Raw genomic sequence first — 13,700 nt, forward strand, 5'->3', positions numbered from 1 at the left:
GTGTGGGTATAGTCTAGTGGGTATAGTTGAGTGTGTGTGTGGGTAAAGTCAAGTGCGTATGTGGGTATAGTCGAGTGGGTGTGTGGGTGTGTGGGTATAATCAAGTGGGTGTGTGGGTATAGTAGAGTGTGTGTGTGGGGGGGTATAGTAGAGTGTGTGTGTTGGTATAGTCGAGTGGGTGTGTGGGTATAGTCGAGTGGGCGTGTGGGTATAGTCTAGTGGGTGTGTGGATATAGTTGAGTTGGCTTGTGGATATAGTCGAGTGGGCGTGTGGATATAGTCGAGTGGGTGTGTGGGTATAGTCGAGTGGGTGTGGGTATAGTCGAGTATGTGTGTGGGTATAGTCGAGTGGGCGTGTTGGTATAGTCTAGTGGGCGTGTGGGTATAGTCTAGTGGGTGGGTGGGTTAAGTCGAGTGGGTGTGGGTATAGTCGAGTGTGTGTGTGGGTATAGTCGAGTGGGCGTGTTGGTATAGTCTAGTGGGCGTGTGAGTATAGTCTAGTGGGTGTGTGGATATAGTCGAGTGGGCGTGAGGATATAGTTGAATTGGTGTGTGGGTATAGTCGAGTGTGTGTGTGGGTATAGTCGAATTGGTGTGTGGGTAAAGTCGAGTGAGTGGGTGGGTTAAGTAGAGTTGGTGGTTGGGTGTAGTAGAGTAGGTGGGTGGTAGAGTTTATACTCGAGTGGGTGTGTGGGTGTCTGAGTATAGTCGTGCGTGTGTGTGGGTATAGTCTTGTAGGTGGGCGTGTGGGTATAGTCGAGTGGGTATGTGGGTATAGTCATGTGGGTGTGTGGGTATAGTCTGGTAGGTGGGTGTAGGTATAGTCGAGTGGGTGTGTTGGTATAGTCGAGCGTGTGATTTAGGTAAGTCGAGTGGGGGAATGGGTGTAGTCGAGTTTATTGTCGAGTTAGTTGGTGGGTATAATCCAGTGGGTGGGTAGGTATAATCGAGTGGGTGGCTGGATATACTTCAAACACATTAAAAGTTGCCGCCTATTCATTTCATGAGCGTGAGTGAGTGAGTTAGTTTGATTTAATATCGCTTTGAACAGTCTTTTGGTATGACGCGGCCTGGGATCGAACCACCGATCTTCCGCTCTCCGGTCAGACGCTCTATCCACTAGACCACAGGGTCGAGGTAGGATGAGGTATCTGTTTCGCCTACTGGAATTGTCAAATTTTAAAGTTAGGGATTTTTTGTTCTGCCTAACACTCACTAATTTTGGACTAACATGATCAAATACAGTATGGCTAAAATGAGTGAAAACGGCTGATATTTCGAACTTCAAAAGAAGCAGGTCCAGGACACAACAAACAAATATATATTTATTATATTGGAACTGTTTTTATCTACATCTCCTAAGGAAATCAACTCGGGTCAAGGACTTGCTCATGTTCATATATTAGAAAATGTTTCCTGAAATCTTCAAATTCAGCATTTGTGACACATTTTATCCTTCCTATGCTTTTTGTGTTGTCATAAGTCCCAAACATGTAACTGTTGAAATGAAATCAATAAAGTCACGTTCTCATTCACACCTCATAACTTTCATCCCAATTCATAAACAAATTGCCCCATTCAAACACTATGCAGCTCATGATGACTAGTATTTGGCCCCTATATTACCCCGTTCTTTAATTTCCAGGTCATCCAATAATGACGCACTTTGCACCATGTTGTTTTGACTTTGTGCGTACCATATGACGTCACACAACGATGACGTCATGTTGCCAGAAGAAGACGCTGATGTAATGCATCGACAGTTTTGTAGCTACATGCTTATTTATCACTTTCAGCGTCACATTGTATTTTGAATATTGCTCTGGAAACGAGATCGTCAGGGTAAAGTCCCAATTACCGGAAAATAGATTTTTCTTATCCCCAGTAGGATCGGACACAGCTTTTGAGAACAACCTGCTTTAGATGTGGGCGTTTTCCCTCGCCGACAGCACGTCGCAGTCCGTGTGTTTATTATCTTTCCAAGATATCTGGAACAGCGTTAATTCCTCCATGATTTAGCACAACGCCTATAATCCAGAATTGATTATTAACTAAGATGTTCTCTGGTTGTTACTTTATGTCGGGTTATAAATATTGTCCAAAATCCCGAATAAACGTAAACAGCTCAGATTCCAGGTCGCTCGATCCAAGTCACGCTAAGGGAAGCGTAAACATGTTAGGGGCTGGTACGCCGCGCAGCACAGCCGAGACGAAGACTGATTTAGCAAAGTTCTCATTGAACGTGTTTTCGTAACATAAAGGTGAGATCATATTGATTGGCGCATTACTCTACCGGCTTATTTACATTCCTAAACCCGATACATTGCAATGATGCACGTGCTAGAACGGCTTGTGTACGTTGCTTAGAATGACGTCAGAAATCACCCGATCTGAGATTGCAACTACACTGATTTGGCCATAAAACATTCTGGTCAATTGGTTTCAGTGTCAAAACGTTCTGGTCAATTGGTTTCAGTGTCAAAGGAACGATTCAATATAAGGTAAGAAATGTGTTTGTTGTTTCTAGACGCACATGATCATATTTATATTGGACTTAAAAAAGCATTACCAAATATTCAGCCAGACATTCGGTTTGGTCAGGTGTAATAGCTGGTAAATCGTTTAACTGTAAATGAAGGAACTGGATAAGAAGGGCGGAGCTGGATAAGAAGGGTGGTGGGGTGTGAGGTGGGGGTGTGGTGGTGGCGTGTGTGTGTGCGTGCGCGTGTGTGTGTGTGTGTGCGTGCGTGCGTGTGGTGGGTGGGTGGGTGGGGTGGTGGTGGTGGCATGCGTGTGCGTGCGTGCGTGCGAGCGTGCGTGCGTGTGTGTGTCCTGTGATATAACAGTATTTGACCTCTATCATAGATATCAGTATATCGCCCGTGATATAACAGTATTTAACCTCTATAATAGATATCAGTATACCACCCCTGTAATTTAACAGTATTCAACCTCTATAATGGATATCAGTATACCGCCCATGTGATATAGCAGTATTTACCCTCTGTTGTGCACCATAGTATGCCACACCTGTGATATAGGAGTATTTACCCTCTGTCGTGCACCATAGTATGCCACACCTGTGATATAGGAGTATTTACCCTCTGTCGTGCACCATAGTATGCCACACCTGTGATATAGCAGTATTTACCCTCTGTTGTGCACCATAGTATGCCACACCTGTGATATAGGAGTATTTACCCTCTGTCGTGCACCATAGTATGCCACACCTGTGATATAGGAGTATTTACCCTCTGTCGTGCACCATAGTATGCCACACCTGTGATATAGCAGTATTTACCCTCTGTTGTGCACCATAGTATGCCACACCTGTGATATAGGAGTATTTACCCTCTGTCGTGCACCATAGTATGCCACACCTGTGATATAGGAGTATTTACCCTCTGTCGTGCACCATAGTATGCCACCCCTGTGATATAGGAGTATTTACCCTCTGTCGTGCACCATAGTATGCCACACCTGTGATATAAATCCTAGAGACAACGCTAATTAATACAACATAGTTGTTATTTACACGCTGAAGTATTGGCTGACGTTGTTCATAATCGCAGTCAGGCGCACGACAGGTAAACAGAGTAATTAGTTCGTCATGACATCAGCAAGTCTCGTGCCAGCGGTATCTACTCCCTGTAATAATACCTCATCATTGGCAGCTCGATGTCTGGCGTGCGTGTGGAGTAGAGTGTGTATACAAGTCGCGACGACCATCAACATACAACTAAGAGGGAGACAGATAAGTTATCACCGTGTCGCGTGTCTGTTATCGTTGTGGAAGATGCAGTTGATTGGAATGGAGTAGAGAGGATACCTGGTTGGTTAAGTAAACAATGGCGTCGGTATGTTGACGAGTCTCACCTCCATGTCAAAAGGTTCAATCACATGGTAACAGGTTTAGTCTTTATGTTAACAAGTACAATCTCCATGTTAATAGGTTCAATTTACATGTCAATAGGTACGATGTCCATGTTAACAGGTTAAGTCCCCATGTTAGCCAGTGCAATCTCCATGTTAACTGCTGCAATCTTCATGTTAACAGGTTCAATCTCCATGTTAACTGCTGCAATCTTCATGTTAACAGGTTCAATCTCCATGTTAACTGCTGCAATTTTCATGTTAACAGGTTCAATCTCCATGTTAACAGGTTCAATCTCCATGTTAACTGCTGCAATCTTCATGTTAACAGGTTCAATCTCCATGTTAACAGGTTCAATCTCCATGTTAACTGCTGCAATCTTCATGTTAACTGCTGCAATCTTCATGTTAACATGTTCAATCTCCATGTTAACTGCTGCAATCTTCATGTTAACAGTACAATCTCCATGTTAACAGGTGCAATCCCCATGTTAACAGTGCAGTTTCCATGTTAACAGTACATTCTCCATGTTAACAGGTCCAATCTCCATGGTAACAGTACAATCTCCATGTTAACAGTACAATCTCCACGTTAACAGTACAATCTCCATGTTAACAGTACAATCTCCATGTTAATAAGTCCAACATCATTGGCAACACGTCTCCTCCCAACGATAACAACTCCCCTCACTATGATAACAAGCCCTGTATGCACCTCTATGTTAACAGGTCAAATACACACTAAACATGTGTTTAGAACATATACAAGACACGTTCAGATTAAAACATGTTTAAGACTATTTTAAATCCTAAATGGAATATACATTTGGTGTTTTCTGTCTGGACACGTTCAGGTCAAAGCTATCACATCCTAAACACCACCTAAACACAACATCCTAATAACCTAAACATGTTTGCGTCAAATCATTATCATTGTGTATTATCCTATTAACCTAAACATGTATAAAATTTACACATGTTGAAGACAAAATGCGTATCATTGTGTATTATCGTAATAATCTCAGCATGTTCACTTGAACAATCCAGGTCATAAAAAATAGGCCAGCCTTGCTAAACAGGTAAAATGTTCTGTGTCATAAAAACAATCACAGACTGAATGTAAGTCTGTGATTACAAAAAAACAAACATTCATAAAAAATCATTTTCATTTGTCAACTGCCGTAGTAGAAAAATATCGATTTCAACGGCAGCGCAGATAAAAAGGCCTTTTTTCAAGCGAAATAATAGCATTTATTTCTGTTATCGAGATACATTTCTATTGCTATCCATATCATTTAAATCGGATTGTCTATACTCCTATAGGATACATCTGCGTGAAGTTTTGAACGATCTGATTCTGTTAACACGAGGTCCGGTGTCTGTCTGAGAATCCACGAGCAACGCCCGCAATGGATTTATATAGTCGGTTTCGATGTTAACAAAACACATAACAAATAACAAATATATATATTTGTTAGGTCACACATGTTCCAATTGACCACGGATATATATTTATTATGTATATGCTTATAGTTATCATGACGGCCGTGCAGAATATTAACTGTCTAAAGATATTTACTTTCAACATCACTGCAACCACCACGTCAATAATTCAGTCGTCAATTAGCTGGAATATTGCTGAGTGCGGCGTTTCTCAACATACAAACCACGCCTTTACCATACTTTATACTGCGCTGCTGCCAATGAAATTAGGACGACAATGCTATGTGACCTACTTTCATCTACAATACACGCGTCAGCAATGTGGCGATGCATATTACTTCATATGAGGATACAATATGGGTCAAAATGAAAAAAATATTATCTGACATTTCTGCGTCATATGGATAAACCAGATTGTGTTATTCAATAATATATGCTTCATACATGGTAATATAGGTCAGTGTGTCAAATACCACATATCACATCGCTTGGTGCATATAACCGGAAAATATGTTTTCAAACCTCTACAGGCGTGTGCGGACGTGCTTCCTTCGCCAATCACGCTGAATCCTGAACAACGTGTATTGTCAAACAATAAATACGCTCAACAAAAACACAACTAAGACAATCAATTAAGTCTAATGTTAAACGATGACAGATGCGATTACTCAAACCGATATTCTTGATGTTCTGTATGTACATGTCGATGTATCTTTGTCCACCACTGCCTCCTCTGGGTCCGCCTGTGTTTGTGCTTGATGCGGATATCTGTACGTGTTGTGCTACATACATTGAAGACCGGGAAGATAGATGATTTATTGCCTGTTAAGTGTGGTCTAGTCTTCTCATCGCCGATTCACCAGATATTCTTCCGGTGCTGCCACGCCCATGCTTCCACCCCTGTCACTACTATTCATCTATTGCCACAACCATTCATCCACTGCTTCCACCACCAGTCACTGTTAGTATCACAACCACTCACTGCCACGCCCATTCACCCGTTACTATCACAACCACCCACTGCCACGCCCATTCACCCGTTACTGTCACAACCACCAACTGCAACTCCCATTCACCCGTTACTATCACAACCACCCACTGCCACGCCCATTCACCCCTTACTATCACAACCACCCACTGCCACTCCCATTCACCCCTTACTATCACAACCATCCCACTGCCACGCCCATTCACCCGGTACTATCACAACCACCCGCTTCCACACCCATTCACCCGGTACTATGACAACCACCCGCTGCCACGCCCATTCAGCCGGTACTATCTCAACCACCCGATGCCACGCCCATTCACCCCGTTACTATCACAACCACCCGCTGCCACGCCCATTCACCCGGTACTATGACAACCACCCGCTGCCACGCCCATTCACCCGTAACTATCTCAACCACCCGCTACCACACCCATTCACCCGGTACTATGACAACCACCCGCTGCCACGCCCATTCACCCCGTTACTATCACAACCACCCGCTACCACGCCCATTCACCCGTAACTATCACAACCACCCGCTACCAACTCCCCATTCACCCGTTGTTACCACTATTCACGCGCTTAACTACATATACGGATAGCTTTAGTAATTACTACATCAATAATTGAAAAAAAAGTTTTTATTCCATTTGCAGATGGACATTTAGCCAACATAGCGACTTCAGTATTAAATTAATGATAACTAGATTATAATAAACTAAAATCTGTCAAAATGAATTTTCTAATAAGAACATGTCATGAGACAAATATGCACAAGCAATGCGTATTCACTGTAATCGTCAATCGCGATGACAACATATATCAACAATGATAAACACCCCGTGTGTACGCAGTTGCCCTTCGGTCGCGGCAATGAAGCTGTATTTATCAAACCCAGTACATGCGCATTCGTATGTCGCAAGCCTGAGCCTGTTGTGAGGACTGGCGTTTTGCGTTACATCCTAGCCGCTGTGTTGCGACATCAGAGACGTGCAGGCAGCGGTTATATAAATAATTGGGTCACGTGTTATCTGATATTCATTTCGACATCAGCTGTGTTACTCGGCGGAGATATTACAACCGTGTGCAGACAGAACGAAAACGTGGTCCGATCAAGGTAATGCGTGCATTTACAACCATATTTCTAGACAAATGTTTGAATTAAGAGGTATATATAATTTTGGCTGTGAATATATATATATCTATCGACGTCATGCATGTAAGCAAAACAATAGCGTTAAAGGCAGTAAAACATTGTACATGTTTTGACAGACATGTGTAGAATTGCCTACTATTTATTTACTAATATAAACCTACAGATATTGTTTAGTGTGTTCTGACTTGTCCAACTTTTCCAAGAAATTCACTTTTGTGTTTTGATAAGGTCTCGTAATCGGTACGTCATTATAAAATGCAGTTCCTATCAAATCTTCACCACGGCTTACGTTGGATAATCATCACTTAAATAAATAACAATCCAGTGATTGATGCCATATAAACAAGGCAAATCACAAAGCCTGACCACACGATCCATTAACAAGCACATGTGGCTGGTACCAGTTTTCTTACTCGGATTTAGGGGCGGTCGGGTAGCCTAGTGGTTAAAGCGTTCGCTCGTCACGCCGAAGACCCGGGTTCGATTCCCGACATGGGTACAAAAGTGTGAAGCCCATTTCTGGTGTCCTCTGCCGTGATATTGTTGGAATATTGCTAAAAGCGGCGTAAAACCATACTCACTCACTTACTCTGATTTCCCACGGGTCTACATCCTGTCATTGTTATAATATATAATTCCGAGTAAGAATATAGCAGCCTATCAAGGTCACGAGAGGAGAATATATGGATCCTGTGGTTATGCTGTGTGACTTGCATTGATAATATGTCATCAAACACTGGATTGTCTAGTCCGGTAACTAGTCCAGTAAATATAGATGTTATTATTTATAACAATGACTCAAAAAGATACTGACTCGTGAAAATTCTGAGTAATTATATAGGTCCCCAGCAGCTTAATTATATATACAAAACGTGGTTTAATTTTTCACAATAAAACCTTGTTCTGTCATGACGTCATTTCTGTAGACAGAGGGTATTTCATTTGTCGAGTGAAATATCATGTTTCTCTCATCGAGGGACAAGGGGAAAAGCGATATTTTTACGAGTGGCGTAGCTATAAGTAAAGAAATCCCCTTTCCCCCCGTGTAGTTGTCTACCGGAAAGTTAAATTATTTCATTACAAATGTATAACCTTGAAACGTACTTCTGTAACCGTGCTTGTGTTGGCCGATAATGGAGTAGGCGCTCTACTGGCCAAATAAATCACAAACAGCTGTTGGGGGTGAGGCTGATGACGTTTCTTTATAATCAGTACGAATGTACGTACTTAATTTCAGTCTGAAACAATAAAAGTACAACATAAGCAAATATAACATAGAAATAAATATATACAATCCGTTATAGTTACTCTTTAAATTTCTAAAATATATATATATATATCACTTCCATTAAAATGAATAGCATTTACTTTACATTACACAAAACATCAGACGTATCCGTACAATACATCAATACACAGATACAAAATATATTAATATGATATAGAGTGATAACGAACATTACATACCAGATAGGTGATACCTGAACTGGTAATACCGTGACAATGATCGAACGGTGAACGTTGCTACTGAGAAATCTGCATAATAAAGAAATACAAATGCAGAATACTATATACAAGTGATATCCTATGGTAAAATAGTGTATAAAATATATAGTACAACAGCCACTCATTTCAAACATACATCAAGCATACAGACATACATTTACTTTCCATTACTGTCCAGAGGGGTTTATATTACTTAGTTTATATATATATTTAGGTTTTGTGTTTAATACTGTTTTATACAGATAATAATTACTCACTGAACTGTAAGTTCATCAAGCACTATAAATATATACAAGATGCATTATGTTTCTAATAAATCAAATTAAGAATTCATTCTACAATATATATTATTTCAAATCGCAATAGTTAGAAAACATCCATATATACAATATCATAAAATAAATAACCAACTAACCTTAAATATGAATAAATCCTCCTACAAATCCAAATCCTCACATAGAAATGAAAGCAGCAATAAATCTCGCAGAGTCTTTCCTTGAGGTGACAAATAGCAACTGATTTTCTAAAATTCAACAACAAACATTGTTGTAGCTGTGGCCAGCTTGGCCTATCAACAAGACAATAGACTGGGCCGGGCACGCTGGGGCAAAGAGTGCTGTAAGTCAAAAGCATGCAGTGTGACAATTAGTGGAAGTTAGGCTGAGAGTAAGCTTACTTAATGTTACAGAGCTATGAAATGAATGTTTAAGGTATAAAATACTAAGGTATAAAACATAACTGATATTATAACTAATAATATCTACTTATCATGTAAATATCGTAATAAACTACTCAGTTAAAATGGTAACAAGGACATATAACCTTACTACTAACTAATAAATCTTAATTAAAAGTTATGTACATAATTGAGCCTGCCACATACTTCTCCCTGCACCCAAATGACGTCCTCGTCATTTGCTGGTGTTATTAAGTAAGGTGACAATGAGCTGTGACATCGCACCACCAATTCGCTCAAAGATGCCAGCAGCCGCAAGCAGTTCGATTAGTTGAGTTCGATCATCCCTGTCCTCTTATGTTGTCTGGTCATCACATAATCTCCTGAGCGCTGCCACTCCGGTGGCCGTCTCTGCCGGAGTGATTTCCTTGGTGGTGGCTTGGGTCTTGGCCTTGGTCGGTCATCTGATGGGACAGGAGCAGGTCTGTGTCCTGTTCTTCACTGACATTAGCATCTGCTGCTTCTTCTTCTCTTGCATCCGTTTCTCCTGTACTAGGGTTCTCTGACTCCCTTGGCATTTGGCCGTCGCCACCAGAAGAATGGCTGCCTACCTCTCCAGTTGTCAGATCGTCACCCTCCAACTGTGAGGTAGAATCTCGTTCCAAGGATTCTGCGTTGATGACAGTGGTATCATCAGGCTCCGTTGGAAGTTCAACAAGCAGGCTTGAGATGGACCCACGCTCATCTTGATCCGACACTGATGTTTCTGTCTCTGTTTCTGGTTCTTTAGGGTTCTCTGGTCCTGGAGTCGGAGCTGTTGGCACTTCTTCAATTCTCTCAACTGGTAAAGATCCTATGGGTAAGAGGAGGTTACGATGTAAAGTTCTGTTCCTTCCTTCTCCGTTTTCTTTCTTCACAACAAACACTGGTATGCCCAGGTTTGGCTGAGAAAGAACTACGTACGGATCCTCTTCCCACTTGTCAGAGAGCTTGTGCTTTCCCTCAAAGGCTAGAATCTTCACCAGGACACGATCTCCAGACTGGACTGTTGCACCTCTGGCTTTGACATCATGCCCTGTCTTCTGTTTCTTCTGGGCTTCCCTTGATGCAGATGTGGCGATCTTGTAGCTCTGTTCCAACCTTGTCTTCAGGGCTTTGACATAGGACGTCAGGGTCTGCTTGTCCTTGTTAATCTCAATACCAAAGGCAAGGTCGATGGGTAGTCGTGCTTCTCTACCAAACATCAGGTAAAATGGGGAGTAGCCCGTTGATTCGTGTCTTGTTGCATTGTATGCATAAACAAGAGGACCGACGAATCCTTTCCAGTCGTACTTCTGGTCCGGCTTTAGTGTTCCAAGCATGTTGAGCAGAGTCCTGTTGAAGCGTTCTGTCATCCCATTACACATTGGATGGTGTGGTGTAGTTCTTGACTGGGATATGCCCAAGATGCTGCACAGTTCCTTTATCATTCGACTCATAAAGTTGGCTCCTTGGTCGCTGTGAATTCGCATGGGCATTCCATAGCGGAGAACAAAGTTCTTGTAGAATGCTTTTGTTACTTTTGTTTATATTTTTACACAGGGACGGTTCACCACGCCTTGTATTTGCGACAAAAAAAGTAGTTTCGTGTTTTCAAAATCTTTAAAAATATAAACAAAAGTAACAAAACATATTTAGGTTCACGAAACTTTTGTATCATACATATAGATATGATTATATACAAAATCAACTTCAACAAAAAATATTCTTGAAAACCATGAGACCGCTGTTGGAAGAGAAAGCATACACTGTGATCAAGTAAATAAAATGGCGCTTTGCGAATAGTCTCAATTGACGAGTTAAATGAGAAATTTACAGTTTATAACGAAACATTTTCAAGAGAATAACAATCGGCATGAAACGATATTAACTCTGTCATTATTTTGCCTTGTCAATGTGGAACTAACGTAAATAAGAGGTCAACACTTTGTGTACGGGCCAGACACTTACGATAAAGGGAGACAATGTGACTGGAGATAACTCTTGTATGACAATAGTTCCGTCAAGGTATTATGTTCACGGCGGTGAAATATCAAGTGTTTTGTTCACTGCAATGAAATATCAAGTGTTATTTTCACTGCAATGAGAATATCACTTTCTCAACTTCGGAAAACTGTATTGGACGACGTTATTTCAGAGAGGGAAGTGTCTTGTAAGTTGTTCCCCATAGATGTAGCTGGGCTATGCAGAAAAACGCAGTGTCCGAACGATCGCAACGCATACAAAAGTGGGAGACATGTGGTAGTCGCTATTAGGAGAAAAGGTACAGCTAATCGACGTGAGGATTGTGAGAATATGCGGGAAATACCAAACTTAACCCACCTGTTCGTAAATGGACTTGTCTGACATTTCCGAAGTCAGATTGTGTTCAGGGAGTCATCATTATAACAATTTGGGTAAATATCTTTTTCTTGTACATTTGATCAACATCCTTAAAGGCTTTACATAATGTTGATATTATTATAGACTTTAAAGATCCGGGGTAGAATAGGTCTTCAGCAACCCATGCTTGCCGTAAAAGGCGACTATGCTTGTTGTAAGAGGGATGGGGTGGGCAGGCTTGCTGACTTGGTTGATGCATGTCATCGTATCCCAATTGCGTTGATCGATGCTCATGATATCGATCACAGAATTGTCTGGTCCAGACGCGATTATTTACAGACCGCCGTCATATACCTGGAATATTGCTGAATGCGGCGTTAAACAACAAACAAACAAACAAACAAACAAATCATATAAGAAATAAACGAACCTCATGGTTATTGTCCCATTATGGCAATGACAGGATACACTGTGCATAATTTGTTTAATTACGTGTTTCTAGTCTACACTCCTGATTGAACGATGACCACGGTAAACATGCACTGTTATTACATGGGCGAGATATGCCAACGACCTCATTGCGAGGCTCTGTTTTTGAGTCTGCCCCAAACGCAGGTATTTATAACTATGCAGGCCCTATCGTGTCAGCAGGTTGACTCAATACGTGATACTGCCTGCATCCGAATACTCACGTTCGCTATTTGTAAAGTTCAAATAAGTATTTATGCGTTTGATGGTGTTTATAAGCAATGTAATGTAAACAAACCCCAAATTCATCAGCATTAGCGCAAACTGTTTGTACGGGAACCAGCTCAAGAGAGAGTCAGGACGCTGATAAAGGTTAGTAAATGTTTAAAAATATCATTACAACGGATTCATTTCGTTGATCGTGAGGTGTTTAACTGATCTCGTTCTTATTTGAGTTAGAGGCGGTGTGGTAGCCTAGTGGTTAAAGCGTTCGCCCTTCTCGCCGAAGACCCGGGTTCGATTCCCACGTGAGTGCAATGTGCGAAGCCCATTTCTGGTGTCCCCCATCGTGATATTGATGGAGAAGCGGTGTAAAACAATACTCACTCACTCACTTGTTTGAACCATCACACTGAAATAAGCGTAATGGTGTCAGTATAGCAGCCCATGAACCATACTGAACAAATACAGACGTTATGTGATTAATGGTCAGTCTCGGTCAGCTAGGCACTCAGCACAATTGTTAATGAACCTACTTGCGGACAAGATCACAGGTATAATTGATACAAGCAAAATAATTTGTTTTCCTTTGGGGCATCTAAGCAGAAATAAATTAGAAACCGAAAATCCAAGATGGCCACCATGTTGCCAAGATGGCCGCCAAATTATCGTAACCTAGAGTCACCTCAGCTTTTACCTGCAAAGTTCAGTCCAAAGTAGACCGCTTTTAAAAAAAGTTCGTTTTTGTTGACTTTGAAATGGATTTATAAGTTTGTTTATAAAATTATGTTCTATTTATATATAATAGCTTGCTTTCTACAAATGCTCATCCATTTAAATACAGAGATACCTCGTTAATTTGAATTCCGTGAACTCGACATATCTTTTAAGACACAGATCTTAGTCTCACCACTGTTAATATCGACATTGCGGGCACAGAAAAAGTGACCCAGTCGTCTCACCTGTAAGGCGCCGCTATTCGCTGTGCAGAGTCGCGTCTCTTGGGC

At 41.3% G+C, this 13,700-nt stretch overlaps 1 protein-coding gene across 3 annotated transcripts in view; it reads left to right on the forward strand.

Moving 5' to 3' along the window:
* Positions 1-2,431: 2,431 nt before the first annotated feature.
* LOC139479915 (inositol hexakisphosphate kinase 1-like) overlaps positions 2,432-13,700 on the forward strand; it is a 46,333-nt gene continuing 35,064 nt past the window's right edge. Inside the window, exon 1 of one of the 3 annotated variants that reach the window (XM_071262837.1) lies at positions 2,432-2,501. The gene's annotated coding sequence lies outside the window, so the exon portion shown is untranslated. Of the gene's footprint in view, positions 2,502-7,354; positions 7,425-13,700 lie in introns of those variants that run through there. The other 2 variants (XM_071262835.1, XM_071262833.1) reach the window with 2 other exon arrangements.

This window comes from Haliotis cracherodii, unplaced genomic scaffold, assembly GCF_022045235.1.
Source record: "Haliotis cracherodii isolate W230 unplaced genomic scaffold, xgHalCrac1.p SCAF_4, whole genome shotgun sequence".
Classification (NCBI taxonomy): domain Eukaryota; kingdom Metazoa; phylum Mollusca; class Gastropoda; order Lepetellida; family Haliotidae; genus Haliotis; species Haliotis cracherodii.